This window comes from Ambystoma mexicanum, chromosome 1p, assembly GCF_040938575.1.
Source record: "Ambystoma mexicanum isolate Mex_15411 chromosome 1p, UKY_AmexF1_1, whole genome shotgun sequence".
In the NCBI taxonomy this organism is placed as follows: domain Eukaryota; kingdom Metazoa; phylum Chordata; class Amphibia; order Caudata; family Ambystomatidae; genus Ambystoma; species Ambystoma mexicanum.
The window spans coordinates 1,164,920,659-1,164,937,135 of NC_090921.1; the positions used below are offsets into that span (position 1 = coordinate 1,164,920,659).

Here is a 16,477-nt window from a genome sequence, read left to right on the forward strand (position 1 = left end):
CCCGCTCCCCCAGGCCCGATCGCGTGTGGAACTTCCCGCGCACCCCTGAAATACACGCGCCCAGGCTATTCGCGTGTGGAACTTCCCGCGAACCCCTGAAATACACGCGCCCAGGCTATTCGCGTGTGGAACTTCCCGCGCACCCCTGAAATACACGTAGCCCGCTCCCCCAGGCCCGATCGCGTGTGGAACTTCACGCGAACCCCTGAAATACACGTAGCCCGCTCCCCCAGGCCCGATCGCGTGAGGAACTTCACGCGAACCCCTGTAATACACGTAGCCCGCTCCCCCAGGCCCGATCGCGTGAATAACTTCACGCGAACCCCTGTGATGCACGTACCCTGCAAATCGCGTGTGACACTTCCCGCGCACCCCGGTATACATGCACACGTATTTTTTGTCAGCGGGTGTCCGTGTTTGTGGGTACCCCTTTGCACGTCTTTTTTCCTGGAGGGCCACAGTATGGGACATTCATCATGGCAGTATATAGGTGCTATTTGTTGGCGCACCTTTTGGCGCACATTTCTTACAGCCGCAGAGACGCTACCGCCTCCTTTCTTGTGGCGGTCGTGTTTGTGCCTGTGCGCTGGTTTGAGCGTGCGCTTTTTTCCCCTATTCTATTCCATGAATACGTGTTGTAGGCGAGCGTGTGGGCGTTCCGCGCACTTATGCCCTGTACTTCCCCCTTGACGCCCACGTTTTGGCAAGTTGTTCCCCATTCCGAGTGTTACGCCCGTGTTCCGCCTACTTTTATTGCGTGCGCCGCGCTATGTGCGAATTTCGCTGTGGCCTGTGCGATTTTCGCTGTGACCTGGCGCACGCTGTTAGATGGCCTGTGCGCCAATGTGCGCCAACGTGCGCCGCGCACTTTTTTATCGCACATCCGCTGGTTTTCTCGCGCACGGCCTTCCATGAATCGACGTGCGCTGCTTTTCGTGCGATTTTCGCACTTGCACTGCGATTTTCGCTATTCCACTGCGATTCGCACGTTTTTGCCCACTTGCGCCGCGCTAATTATTCCATGAATCGGCCTGTCCGTGTTTCTTTTTATTTGCCTCTAGGTAGAAAGGGCAATGCACAGGGCCCTGTGCATACAACCCAACCCACCTTACTGTTAACTGTTGTTATTTCGTCCTGAAGAAGGGGGCCAAGAATACATCATCATCGAGAGTAAACCTGTTTCGGATGTGTTATTGCCCCAGAAACACGATTATGATATGATAGGTTATTTATAACCCGCTTAATACCCAGAGGTTTCTAAGTGCAGGCCCGGGATCGAACCTGTGTTGCTCCGTGTCATCTTGCCTGCAAGAGGAGCACGTTGCCCCTGAGCTATCCTCCCGAGATTAAGTGTAAATGCTCCATGTTCTGTAGAAACCGACACATGGTTACCAATGATCACTGATGTTACTAACACCACATCATTTTGATTGTGAAAAAGTCATTGGTTGTCTTGTCAGATGTTTGTTTCATAAGGAAATAGTTTTTGTTTTTCTTCAAAAAAATAAGCTGTTTAACAAAAAGGTGTTTTTACTTTTGCGCATTTTATTATATGTTATGTGATATATCTATTAAAATATGCCTTTTTACCACTTCACAACCTTTATGTAGAGAAGGTGGGTAGCTGATGGTGAAAGTGCCGTTTGATTATACTTTTTGGGGAGACTACATGAAGTATGAAACATGGTTTAAAAGTAGCTAAGATGGTGTGTTTACAAAAAATATCTTTTTATGTCTCTATCAGAAAGGTAATAGATGCTATTTAGAAGATTGTGCAACAGCAGGGTGCTTTGTTTTTTGCTTTGAATTTTTTAATGAAAGAATGTGTAGAAAATGTGACATTGTATCCTTATACTACAGGGTTTGTAAACTGTGAAAAGGATATTTTATTGGGAGGCTAACAGAAGTAGTAATAATTGGTTAAATCTATCTAAGATTGTGTCGTAAAAAAAGAATTTATAAAATTTCAATCGTTATATTAGAAAGGTAGTAAATGGTATCTTAAATAGTACGTAAGTGCGTAAACTTCACTGTTAAAAGTACCAAGTGAATGGGTAAGTCCTTAAGTCACTATGACTTTAAATGAAAGTAGTGGATTTTGCATGGCAAGGTATGTGTAACAAGGTACATGTTGTTCTCATATCAGAAGGACTATAAAGTGAAAGAAAGATCTAGTGACTCCTGCCTTTTGTGGGAAATGTAGCAGAAGTTTGAAGATTGTTTTGCTGCAAGCTAAGGTTTGTTAATAAATGTTAAAATGTTAAATGTTGAAGCAATGAGGTTATTATGTTAATGTAGGAAGGATAGTAGATGCCAGCTTTATGTTTATGGGAGTTGGCGTCACTGTTAAAGGCAGAGGGTAAATGACAAGGGGCCTCATTACACGGATGGCGGTAAGGGATTACCTGCACCGGTAAGGACACCGGTGCGGGTGATCCCTTACCGCCCTACTACGAGGTCCCTCAGTGGGTCCCGTCCTTAACGTGTGGTCAGACCACACGTTAAGGACGGGACCCGTTGAGGGACTTCAGAGCAAATAACGGTACCGCTAATTGCGGTACCGTTATTTGCTCCTTCCCCATTCCCATTGAGCCCTAAAGAGCTCAAACGGGAATGGGGAAGGGCCATGGTAAATGGGGAATTACCGCCCCCGGCAACCTTGGAATGGGGCGGTAATTCCGCCATTCACAATGCCGGACTCCGGTGGCAACCATGGCGCCACTAGCGCCATGGTTACCGCCATCCGTGTAATGAGGCCCATGGTCTCTATGTTACTCTGAAGTACCCCGAGTTACATTTCTGTGTTTTTCACGACAAACCCATTCTAGCAAGGAACATTACATTTGTATATTGTAGTGTGTACAGACAGAGTGAACTATCTCGTCAAGGCTGACTTTCCTGGTGAGACTACTAGCGATAGGAATAGTCATTTACAGGGCTTAGACTGCGCGCATGTGTGTGTGTGTGTGTGTGTGTGTGTGTGTGAGTGTGTGAGTGTGTGAGTGTGTGAGTGTGTGTGTGTGTGTGTGTGTTAGAATTGTGGATTTTTATGGCAACATATTTTTTGAAAGGTACTAGATATTGACTGCGGAAAAATAATAATTCTGCTTCTGTTCCTTTTGATTGCTTTAGACCACAGGCATTATATGATGGCTGCCTTTATTTTTGTTTTTCATAATCTTAAAGCGATCAGAGCTGCAAATGCAATTCAGAAACCATGGAAAATGTACATCTGCCCAAAACTTTATTGACAATTAAAAAAGACTAAACAGGGCTCGGCTGAGCAATTTGATGGTGTGAAAAGGGATGCAATCAAGCATAGCTTGTGTACACAAAGGTAGTCAGCATATAATGCAGCAATAGATGCCTTACTTACCATATCATTTTCAGAAATGCCTGTAAACTGGAAAATCAAAACTGCATTTTTCTTTTCTGCTTTAAACAAAAGTTGAAGTTGCAAAGTATAATACCGAACGTTTTGCATACTAAAGGAAAGCTTTTTATTTTCATTTTTAATTGAATGAAACAGTTAAACAGATTAATAGAGCAAGGATTTGCACAATCATTAGTCTGTTAAGAGAGTGACTTTGAGGAATTGCTGTACCGTGTTTGGTGGCAAGTGGCTTCACAATTCTCATAGTGAGAGATCATCTAAATAAAACTCATAATCAAACCACAAATGCCATTTTTGCTATTCCTGAGGCGAGGAGAGGATGTGAGGTTAAAGGTGGCATTGTCGGCGAAAGGGAAGAATCGAAACACTGTGGCACTGGGGGGCATGTTGACTCTGAGGGTTTGCCTGCTGCAGGGAGGAATCTAGTGTTGAAGTGGAAATGTTCACCAATGTACAATGCATGGCAGGGATCATGCACAGCCCTAAGTCCTTCTTTAGCTCATTTCACAAAATCTTCAATGTAAAAAAGGCGATCAGAATTTTGCAAAGTTTTGGTCAGTGTGGAATGTGAGAGTTCCTTGGTTTACAGGTGCACACTTTGGCTTGACTGATCAAATTGAACTAGACTAATCAGTTCCACCAGACAAGAGTGTGCTATCTTCTTGTGAACTTGTACTTTTGTAAGACACCATCTCTTTTTTCTGTTCATTTTGTTACAGTGAAAAGACAAGAGTTGGAGCAGGATGTGCAGATATCATGCTTTCCAAAGTGGCTATTGTAGAAAGGTTTGAAAATGGAATGGCTCTCTTTGACTCTTCTCCCATGTCTCGGGAGGATTGCTCAGCAGCAACGTGCTCGCTTTGGAAGCTAGATGACACGGAGCAACACAGGTTTGATCCCCGGGTCCACGCTTGGAAACCTCTGGGTGTTAAGTGCGTTATAAATAACCAATCATATATCATATCAAGAGCGAGACACAATTTGTGCATTTTGTCATCACCTTTTCTACTTGTCACAAATGCATGAAGTGGACATCACAAGAAGCTCTGTACCAGAAAGAGAAAAGGCCTGGACAGCATTGTTCCTATGTTTGCATGTGGAGGATCGGTTTTACCTCACTGAAGCCTAAACCATGTTTAAGTATTATTCTAGTATCTTCAGAAAGGGTTCAATTCCTGCCAGAAGCATTTAGAATAATATGGAGCATTGCATTGTTCCTCCAGTTCATGAGAGCCTGACTATGTTGGAACTCATTGTTCTGCAGACCGTTTGTCCGTTTAAGGTTATTGTGAGACTTGGGACTTGTCTGTCAAGCTTTCTTACAGAGAGCTTGTTTGGGCACGAAAGGCAAATGTGGTATGTATGCCCCTTGAATTTAATTTGAAGATGCAGAATCTTGGTATCAGATGATAGATTGACGATTCCCTTTTAGTGATGGTGAATTGTGTTGCCACAAAAGACAAAAATAAATTGGCCGCAACTTATAGGTGAAAGCAGCAAGTATTTGTCTCAAGAAAATTACTAGTATGCTGGTGTTCAGGTTGCACCAGAGTTTCGCGTTGCTATGGTTCGTCTAGAAAAAGACATTTCAGCCTGCTTCTAAAGATGAAGTGAGGTGTTTTATGAGCATTGTACCATTCAGCCCCTGTATTCCGTTAAGGTTAGTGGAGATTCTATTGATCTTTCCAATGCACCAAGTGAAAGATGCACCAATAAATCGGTGGGAGAAGAGCTTAGAAGCTTGATGTTTCGTGATGCTACTTCCTATTCGATGATGTGGGGGATTGGATGGCTGCCCTATACCCTTTTCTGTGTCAGAATACCACTCCACAAAGAGATATTCCAAACACCCAAGATTCTACCTTCCACCTGAAATACAAGAGCGAGTACTTCACACTTTTCTGTTCAGTGGCCCATACACTCAGGACTGGCACCTGTTTACAGAATCCCAGGTCTAAAAGGATGACTTAAGAGACCATCCTGGAGTCATCCGATGATCATCTAACTACATTAGAAGTCATTTCCACATCATCAGAAGTCATCAGGCTGTTAAAGTCATCAGCAAATGTCTCAGAATGGTGGGTGATGATTTGGGGATGAGCTTAGATGACTTGCGGATGATTCCAGCATCATCCCTATTTTAGAAAACTCTTTGTTCCTGATGACTTTAGGATGACTTGCCGATTACTTCAAGAGCATCACCATGATGATTTGGGATGATTCTGGGATGACCTGCCGATTACTTCAGGAGCATCAACAGGTTTGCCCCGGATGATTCTGGGATGACCTGCTGATTACTTGAAGAGCCAAAACATGTTTGTCCCTGATGATTTGGGAATGATTCTGGGATGAACTACCGATTACTTGAAGAGCATCGCCATGAAACATGTCTTGATGATTTGGGGATGGCTTACTGATTACTTCAGAGCATCACAGAGTTTTTGGATGATTTGCAGACTAATACTGATTGTCATTTAAACTGCAACACCCAATGTAAAAGTGCTAAACCATTGACCAGGAATCACACTTAAAAAGCATACATGGCACAGAAATAGTTTTCTTGCAGTAAAAAGTGACTGGTCACAAATGTCCCCAACACATATTTGGCGCTAGGGAACAAGTAAGGGAAACGCACCGTAAAAATACTAGCAGCACTTAATGGAAGAAGGGGTTAAACAAGTTGTGAATGGCCAGACAAACTATAGAACCCATCCCAAATGGAAGTCCTGAGGCCTAAAAATATCATGCACCCCCTGGGTGAGAATCCTTTGCCATCCAGTCAAAAGCAGGCACCCAGCACCCTCAAAATCCCCAATGTGGCAAGGGTAAAGCTTGAGACTATGTTGGGTGAAAATGGAAGCCATGAGGCCTAAACATAAGCATGCACTCCATGGGAGAGAAACCTTTGCCATCCAAGCAGGCCCGAGCACCCTCAAAATGACCAATGTGGCAATAAGGGAAAGCTTGAGACCCAGCATAAAAAAAACATTGCACACAAATGAAAGCCCCCCAAAAAAATCAAACGAGCTGCCATGCTGGTCAAGTTGCTGCATGCATAGAGAGTTTTTCAATGGCGCACAAAATGCATATAGAATTCACAGAGCTGGATCGATGCACTCACCTGATATGCTGCCTGGACACTGAAACTGAGCTTCTGCTAAAAGAAGGCCTTATGTTGCTTTCATTGGTAATAGCACATAAATAAAGTCCATATGAGACCCGAGAGCATTGTGTGTTTGTTTAAAAGTTTGCCAACACTTTCTGAAATGCCTTTAAGGCGTCATGACGTAGGGGCGATTTTTCACATAGGATGCCTACGTGATGACGAAGCTGATGAAGACAATCATGGAGGAAGAAGGACTCCATGCCGTGCAGCGGCAGGTATATTTAGCTGCTGGTGCGCTTGATTTGTTCTTTCTATTTTGGAATTTTGCAGCAACATCTCGTTGTGCCTGTTTCGTGTTTGTCTGGTAAGCATTACACCCCCTCTCCCCACAAACAGAAGTGTTTTTGATCATTTCGAGCGATGGCCGCCATCATCCACGCAGCCCCCGTGTGCAAGTGTGACTAATATTAAGTGCTCCTCAGTGTATGCGATGTAACTGTGCGTCGCATGCTGCGGGTGTAATCGGTTTCTGTATGCTGCATGCAAAGCAATTGTGGAATACGATGTGCTTCTGGGCCAGCTATCAATTCCTTCCTGCATACACCGGACGCGTATTCTTTTTGCTTTTATGATTCATTGTCATTTTCATTCCTTAATACGAATGAACCTCGGCCTAGAAGGTGGTTCCTTTGATCTCACAAGCATGTTGGGGTGGAGGCTACGGTTCCTCACAGCATGCTGGAGTGATAAATGGAAGAAAGGGCAGGGAATTCTCCCAGTAATCCTGCGGGTCTGCCTGCCCCGAGTCAGGTTACAGTCCTAGCTCAGAATGATGGAGCTAGTGCTATAGTTCACATCCCGGAATCCCCATTGTCTAGGATCGCTCTAAAGGTTTTCGTCATAGTGTTGCAGATCGCACAGTCGACCCTAAGTTACTTCTGAACAGGTGTTTAAATATCGCCTTCTGTGTCCATGGGCTAACCCAGCGCACCGCGTGCAGGGTGGCAGAGACTCCCCGTTTTAACTGGAAAGCTGCAAGTACCCAAAGGCAAAGTAATATGAGCTTAATCTCCATTGGGTTTGTAAATGTGCTTTGAAGACACACAACAAAATGTATTCAGTGATAATAATATCACCTACTTTTAGTCATTGTTTGATAGAGGTGTGCAGCCAGGGACGTCATTTCACCAAAATGCCTGGGGTAGGACATCACATGACCCTTAACATCTGATGACATCACAGGAAGTGATATAATTGGACCCCACCCAGAAGTGACATCACAGGAAGCGATGGAACATGACCTTTCACCACTCGATAAAACAGGAAGTGGCATCACATAGCATTGTTTCTAAGTACACTATGAAAATTATGGGTTACGCTATCACTGTAAAGTGATATACATTTCATACAAGAATGGATCACCATATGTATCGTTAATATCAGTGTATATAGGCACATATTAACAAATCACTGTAATTGCAAGGAGATGCCCAAGGCCAAACGATAAAGATGTGTTATTATATAGCACTTATGTTTAAGTGCTTCATATAGAACAAATATACGTACAATATCACCCAACCTGTGTTGGTACTCATTAATCAACCTCAGCAGGATGAAAGGCTGCGTTGACCTTGCTGAGAGTCGAACCTGCAGATCGCACACACTTTGCAGCAGCTAGCACTCAACCCACAGAGCTATTTTACCAGTTATAGCTATCGGAAAACCAGCCACTCCAGAAACAGAGCCACCTGCTGCTGGCCACAGCCCATGAGTCTGTTTAAAAAAATCAACAAAAAAAAATCGATTTTTATTTTTTAGGGGTACCAAGGGAGACTACAGGGGTAGCAAGAGAGACCTCAGGGGTCGCAGTTGCAACCCCTAAATGACGTCCATGCGTGCAGCTAGTTAATAAAGAGAATTTCATTTAACTGTGCTGCTTAAAACAAAGGGTGTTTTTTTTTTAAAAAAGTGTCTCTTTGGAGAGTGTGGTTATATATGCTGGGTGAGCAGCAGATTAGAGTAAAATATTTTTATTTTAAAACACTGTGTTCTATGTATAGTTATGCTATTCTGTTAAATGTGTTACTTTTGAGACCTAACCATGGCATTTTAAGTGGGCGCTCTTTCTATCTGCTTATTTTGTTGGGAGTAGGCTTGTTTTGGGCTTGTCTTGGAGGGGCGTGCAGCTTTTTTTATTTTCTCGGACCTGGGGGCACAGCTGCTGTAAGCAGCAATGGCGGCGGAAGAATGGTGGTCGTGCTCGTGCTGGGAACCAAAATAAAAGTGGATAAATAGCACAAAAGGTAGGTGGGAGTGCACACGTTTGAGGGCACCCTTGTTTATGTCAGCGTGAGGGTTTTGCAACCTACGCTGCAGGGGGACTGGGTCGGATCTCGTGGTCTCTCGGGAGTCGGGACGCAATGGCGGATCACGCCACAAACATGGAGGGGAGACGCGGGAAAAGGCATCCGAGCCAGCTGAGTAGCTCAGTCAGGCAGGCAGGGAAGGAAGGAGGCTCTCACGGGCCTGTTCTGAGGCCTGGCGAACTGATATAGCCCAGGAACGGAGCGTGAGGGAGGATTGAAATACCCGGACATTCAAGAATGTTGATTTAGGAGGCAGCTAGCTCGTGCTGCCTTTGTTGTTGGAAGTGTCCACGCGGCAAAGACAGCATCTGCAGGCGTGTATGTGAAACATGAAAGCGTGCCTGGTTTAGTGAGCAATTATTATTTCTGCCTAGTCAATTTCTCGTTTCCATTCTATGTATATGGCTGTGATCGCCTCAGCGAGCCACTTACTTTGACCACTGTAATTACTTTTGCGGCTAGGATGGTGTGGCCGTGTTTGAAGTCCTGTTGCTGTGTGCAAATGGTAATCTTCCACTCGGCTTCCACTATTGTTTCGATCTGGACAATATTCATTTTAAACGGCCGCATATTATTTCAAAATGTTCCATCAGTCCGTGCTGGTTTCACAGTTCTCAGTGTGCAGCACTTTTGTGTACACATGCAGTGCTTTTTTATTTTTGGCTAAACTGAAGTTATTGCAGTGGAGTACATAGTAAGTAGGACACGTGTGGAGGGACCCACAGCATGTGGGTATTTTTATTTCTTTATACTGGTTGATCTGCCACTATAAATGAGCTCATAAAGTAATAAAAATGCCTTAACTAAGTGTGCCTTCTCCCGTTCGATTTATAAGCTGTGCATGTGTTTGCTCATCTGTTCTTTTAGCTAAGTCCTGTTAAAAGCATTGACAAAGCTAAATGTTTTGGCTCATGCATGTGCATTCGAGATTTGCCAGCAACTGCAATGTACATGCTCAGGTACTCACATTATTTTCCAGCTGTTGCTGTTTTACCGCTGGGCACCATTATGGCAGACCCTGGAACAATGCTATTCACGTGCCAACAGAGAAGCCCAAACTAATAACTTGGTATTCTCACTCTTATCACTCTTACCAGCCAAGCAAATGGACTAATGCTGAACTGCGCCTACCTGGCTTTTAACATTTTAGCACAAAAGAGAATGGAATTGCATCTGAAAGGTTCACAGTTGTAACTCACTGTTGCACTAGCAGGCCATTTAAAGAAAACTTATAAAACAGTTATCGATACGCAACTGGAGTGTTGGGTTGTATACATCACTGACCAAATATCCATTTCCCTTTTTTAGTAGTAAGTGGCATTTTGTGCAAAGGCTGATGAGGCATTCAATGTACACCCATCAATGTTTGAACAGTACAAGTAGCTATAAAGCAACATTTGCCTCTTGAGGCACCTCTCTTCACCCCACAGGCGGCTATGCCGTCTATCAAACCCTTTTTACTCTTATCCTATGTACCACAGTGCACACTCATTTTCAAGTCATGGCAGTGGTGTCCCTGGGGGCTAAGTGGTGATGATAGAGAAATATCCTTGGGGCTGAGTGTAGTGATGGGGGGGGGCGTCCTTGGGGCTGAGTGTAGTGATGGGGGGGGGCGTCCTTGGGGCTGAGTGTTGTGATAGGGGGCATCCTTGGGGCAGAGTGATGGGGGGGTGTCCTTGGGGCCAAGTGTTGTGAGGGGGCATCCTTGGGGCTGAATGTGGTGATGGGGGGGCATCCTTGGGGCCGAGTGTAGTGATGGGGGGCGTCCTTGGGGCCAAGTGTTGTGAGGGGGCATCCTTGGGGCTGAATGTGGTGATGGGGGGGCATCCTTGGGGCCGAGTGTAGTGATGGGGGCGTCCTTGGGGCCAAGTGTAGTGATGGGGGGCGTCCTTGGGACCAAGTGTTTTTAGGGGGCATCCTTGGGGCTGAATGTGGTGATGGGGGGGCATCCTTGGGGCCGAGTGTAGTGATGGGGGGGCATCCTTGGGGCCAAGTGTATAGAGAGGGGGCATCCTTGGGGCTGATTGTGGTGATGGGGGCCCATCCTTTGGGCTGATTGTGGTGATGGGGGGTGTCCTTGGGCCGAGTGTATTGTTGGGGGGTGTCCTTGGGCCGAGTGTAGTGATGGTGGGCATCCTTGGGGTACAGTGTAGTGATGGGGGCATCCTTGGGGCCAAGTGTAGCGAGGGGGCAACCGTCCTTTGGGCTGGGTGGGGTGGTTGGGGGTGCACCTGAGGCTGAGTGTGGGGAAACAGACCTTGGGTATGGGGTTAAGGTGGTAAGTCCAAGGGCGGTTCTATTAAAGGGGAGTGAAGTCTTTGACTAAGGGATAAGGGGGTGAGGGGAGACCTTGGGGTGATGGTTATGAGTGGGTAGAAGTGCTTGGTGTGGGGGATTAAGAGTTTGGTGTAAGTCTTTGGCGGGGACATGAGTTAAGTTCAGTGGAAATCTTTGGGGTCTGGGGCATAAGAGCTGGGTGGAAGTCTTTGGAGCGGAGAGGGTTAAACATGGGGAGGGTGTCTTTTGGGTTGCGGGTTAAGAGTTTGGAAGAATTGTGACAGGATTAAGAGGGGGTTCACGGGTAGAACGGGTATAACAAAACGTGGGTGGTGGGGGAGTCTTGGGGTTAAGGGCACAGGAGTAGTTTGGGTGTGGATGGGGCAGGCGTGCGTTTGGGGATGTTTAAGGGCAGGAGAGACATGGGGGGGCGTTAAGGTTTGGGGTGTCATTGGAGGGTAGGTGGGTTAATGCAGTCAAAGTCTTTTGAGAGAAGAGGCTGGGCAGAGGCTTTAGGGGAAGGAGGGCTAAGTGTGGGGAGTCCTTGAGGGGGAGGGCTAAGGGCGGGGGAAGTCCTTGATGGGGGGCAGTGGGTTAATGGAGGTTCTGGCGGTTAGGGGCGGGGTGCAGTTGGAGGACAAGAGGGATGAGGGCAATTTCAGGAAAAAGGGGGACAGTTAGAGAAGAATAGTGGAGGGTGGATGCAGAGTGTGGGTGATTGCTGGGTGCTGAGTGTGAGTGGTGGGTCTGAGTGTGGGGGGCCTACTGCTGTGTGTGTAGGGTGTGCTGTGTGGGGGTGAGGTGGTGCTGTGTTCGTGGGGGCTGTGTGTTTGGGGGACTGGTGACGAGTGTGTGGAGATGTTTTAGGGGTCTGGGTGTGTCTCTGGGTAGGTCTGAATGTGTGGGAATGTAGGGGCGAGTGTGTGTGGGGTTGTTCCTTGGTGCTGTTTGTGCTGTTCAGGGGGGCCTGGATGCTGAACGAAAAGGCCTTCTCTGAGGTATTGTTGCAGTTTGCAAAGTCCATGCCTTAGTGTCTAAGTGGTGGGTGGGGGGGGTCTCTGCATAAGGCATAAGGCCTGGGGTGGTCACTGGCTTGCCGGAGAGCATTTTTGGCTGAGTGTGAGGTGAAGGCACCCGACTTCTCTTTTCATGCGCGTCTCCTTGCAATTTAAGGAATGCAAAATCTTTCTTATTTTTCGAAACATTCAGTTATTGCATTATGAATTGCTGCCTGGGCTTATTCTAACCCCCTCTCCCCGGCCATTTTGCTACCTGCGTTCCGGTTGGGTCCCCTCCTCCCCCTTACTCCCACGCATGGCTTTGTGTTCTCCCCTCTCTGACTCTCTTGCTCCATTGACCTGTATCCCTCCCCTTTGCGCCTGGGACTGGGTCTGCGTCTTAGCTGTTAGGAGAGATATTGCGCAGTTGGGGGAGGAGGGGGCTGTTGAGAGAGAAGGGGCAGTTGGAGAGAAGGGGGTGGGGCAGTAGGAGTTGATGGGATGGTTCGGCAGTTGACGGATAAGGGGCAATTGAAGGATGTGGTGGGGCAGTTGAGGAAGTTGGGCACTTGGAGAGAAGGGGCTGGGGCAGTTGAATGGGGTTGGGGCATTTGAGTGAGAGGGGGTGGGATCTGTTGGAGGCGAAATCGGGCAGTTGAGGTAGAAGGGGCAGTTGTGGGAGAAGGGGCAGTTGTGGGAGAAGGGGCAGGGCAGTTGGGAGAGAAGACAGTAATGAAAGGAAATGGGGTGGGGAGCAATTGAGGGAGAAGGGACAATTGGGGGGAATGGAATGGAGCAGTTGAAGGGGCGGGGCAGTTAATGGAGTAACTGCAGTGAAGGGGGATGGGGGTAGTTGGGAGAGACGTGGTGTGTGATAGAAGTGTGTATGAGTCCGATGGGAGAAGTGGGCAAAATGGGGAGAACATGATGGGGGCAGATAGGGAGCAGAGGATGTGGCAGTTGGAGAAGTGGTGGGGCATTTGAAGGGAGAAGGTGTGTGGGGCAGTTTGGGGAGAAGGGTGGCGGGTGCAGGTAAGGGTTCTCCCTTACCTGCACCCGCCACCCTTCTCCCCAAACATCAGTTGGAGAATGAGATGTGGGGCCAGTAGAGGGGGAAAAGGCAGTAGGGTCCTGTGGGCAGTTGAGGGTGGAGCATTTGATGGATAAGGGGGTAGTTGGGGTGAATGGTGGCTGGGGGTAGTTGATGGAGAAGGAGGCAGTTTGAGAAGGGGGTGGTGCAGCTGTTGAGGGAGAAAGGGGCAGTTGGGGGGTGGTGGGGTAGTTGATGGAAAAGGATGCACTTGGGGGAGAGGGAGCAGGTAGGGGATGAATGAGGTGGGGCATTTCACAGTTAAGGGGCAAAGAGTGGATGGGAGTAGTTGACGGGGAAGCGGCTGGTGGGGCAGTCAAGGAGGAGAGGCCATTTGGGGGTGAAGGGAGATGGGGAGTATGTTGGGAGAGATGGTGCACAGTTTCAGTGTCTTTATATTTCAATTTGAACTTCCATCTTAGGTCAACTAGTCTAGAGTAAAACCGCTCAAATAAACAAGCCAATATGTAGTACACACACAGGCTTGAATGCTTTTATTGTTGCTGGGAATGAGTGCAGCACTTAAATATTTTAATACAGTTACTCATTCACCACACAAAGGGGGGGGGCGTATGGTGCTAAAATACACATATACACTGATTAAAAACATTTTCTTGGCAAAGGACATCTCTTTTAATGGTGTTACGAGCACAAGAAGATTGTCCTAGTGGCTTTTTCGGGGGATTGCTCATCCCTCAGGGCTGTCTGTCCTTAACAGGAAGGCACCGAAAAGCGGAAGTTTTACTTTGGTCTCCAGGGATTAGAATGTCTGATCACCGTTTTCAAAACTGAAGATTACTGTTTTTCTGAATCTGGGTCATTCAGTTTAAGAACTACAGCCATGAGATGGAGGTTCAAAGGGCCCCAAAGAAAAAGCAAGAGGCCAAGGCGACGACGAGAGAAAGGCACTCTGCACTGAACGTCCGGCTCTTTCTCAAGAAACTTTTCTTCAACCTCCTGGAAAACTGCTACAATCATCTCATATATATTGTGAAGGTGAGTTGGGCCTGTTGGGATTGGAGTACTGTGAGCGTAATGGCAAGGGCAGGAACGGTGAGAGCGCACTGACACATGGGGGTTCACTCTTGCCAAATGAGACTAGCAAGACATAAGCGAAGAGCCCAGTGTTGGAGCTCTGTTCCGCACTACACTGGTCACAGCACTGGCTATTCACCTCACAACTTGTCTCAGTGTGAACTAGCTGAAGCAGCAAGTTTGCTTCACCAGTTCTAAATCGAGTGGCTGAAGGCAGACCTGGTTAAGACATTTCTATTACACCAGTAGTGGGTTTACTACTCCAATTAAGTTATTAACGCTCAGAAGACTGCTTTTGAAAAAAAATGCACCGTTTGTTGGGATGGCTTGATTAATGCGAGCTCAAAGAGTTCCCATGAGAAGGTATTTTGGGGCAAGCGCAGGATCTGGGTGTAAATGGCTATGGGGATTAGCATGGCCATGGCCAGTCAATAAGTGGGCAAATAACCAAACATCTGCATGCTTTGTGTCCCTCCTTTTATGACATTCCCCCCTAGCTGTACTCTATTCCAATAGTTTCAGTGACACCCGATAGCCCTCAACTGACTCTCTGGGCAGGGTCAGGGCGCCCATCCGACTTCCTGGCTGGTTCTCAGGTTCTCCTTCCCTGTTACTCCCTGGGCTGGATCTCCACCTGACACCATTGCTCACTGGTAGGGGCAGTGGACCAAGTTGTAATTGTCTTCTCCCACTGTTACCGCAGTGTGATATCCTGCGCAATTTGCCTTATTGTTCTTGTCTACGCTGTTAGTTAGTCTGATGGCCAGAAAGTAGGTGCCTTTAACTTTTGTTTTTTGTTTTTTTTTAAATTGTAGAACAGTTACAAGCCACGCAAAGACACAATCAGTTGGCAATACATCATTTGCAGGCATCACTGGCGGCGCTTACCAGGACCGATTCATTACCAGAATCAGTGGAGAAGTCGTTGGGAATGGACACTGGATCATCCATCCTATTTCTAACTGTGTGATAGTTTCTAATTTAAAAGTCAAACTGTTGTATCTACACAATGAATCTGTCAATCTTGTTTCTGCATGATTGTCCTGTCTCCCATCCCCACCGACTCAGTGCCTGGCTCAACATCTCCTCAAAGACATATTAACCCCTTTGACCATTAAAGACCATAAATCTTCTGAATGCAGCCATAGAAAACCATGATTCATTTTCAGTTCAAATCTCTTTTAAGCCTGTTTCAACCGTTGTGTACAAATGCATTTAAATGTAGTGACACATTTGTTGGTTGACATTTTAACATTTGTTAATCCTGTATTTATTCTACAATAAGTAATTTAACAATGCCTCTTCTGATGTCCATTTATATTCATATATCCTTTCTTGTTTTTGTAGAATTTTTGAGATCTGTCTGCAAGGCTAACAGTTGGCCTACTATGGACGGCCAGGTGATGAGAAGGAAGCTTGCCACCAAAATCTGCAATGCCAGAAGAGGCCTAAAGAAGACACCGCCTTTCGAAATGCAGGATCAATGATTATTCGTTTGTATTTTTGCAAACTGATTTATTCTAATAGAATACAGCTATGCCGTTAAACTGCATTTGTTAAATAAAACATTTTTTGAACACTTTCTGAGCCTATGTTTGATTGAAGACATTTTATAGCCACAGCAATACTATAATAAAATATCAACAATGTACAGCTGCAGTATTTTACTATCATAATAATGTTGGCTGCTCTCAGTGATATTGGGTGAAGTGACTGGCGGCAGTCTGTCATGCAGGTAGACCTTTAACAGATTCTGTTTAGGTCACTGTGTTTCAATGCAGTGCTTTGTAATTTTGGGTGTGAGGCCCTGTTGGCTAGAGGTGAGAATTGAAATTAGGGAGTTTACAGGTTGGTTCGTGACATGGGAGGGGGCGGTTGTAGTTTTGTGCACTAAATCGGTGAACTTGGTTAACAACATTTGGGTGCTCTAGCAAAGATGGACAGTGACAGCTGCAAAATTCATTAGATTTATTTCCAGTAAACTATCCATAAGTCTAACGAGTCATTCTAAAGTAATGCCACCAATCTTACTCAAAAGGAATACATCCTTGGGTAATCAAACCCCTTTTCCTAAATGTTTTGTAAGCATCTTGAAATCTTTTAAACTCATCATGGAGTGGTCTGCAAGAATCATTCACAATTCAAAACCCATCCTAAAGTTCTCATGCAACCATCCTGAAGTAATCCCCACCCATCCTGAAGTTGTCATGG

The 16,477-nt window shown here is 46.2% G+C and overlaps 1 long non-coding RNA gene across 1 annotated transcript; it reads left to right on the forward strand.

Annotated features, from left to right (window-relative positions):
* Positions 1-8,665: 8,665 nt before the first annotated feature.
* Positions 8,666-15,848, forward strand: LOC138450759 (uncharacterized). The gene is made up of 4 exons (XR_011260188.1): positions 8,666-8,803; positions 14,057-14,227; positions 15,082-15,230; positions 15,614-15,848. It is a non-coding gene; the product is annotated as an uncharacterized lncRNA (long non-coding RNA).
* The last annotated feature ends 629 nt before the right edge of the window (positions 15,849-16,477 follow it).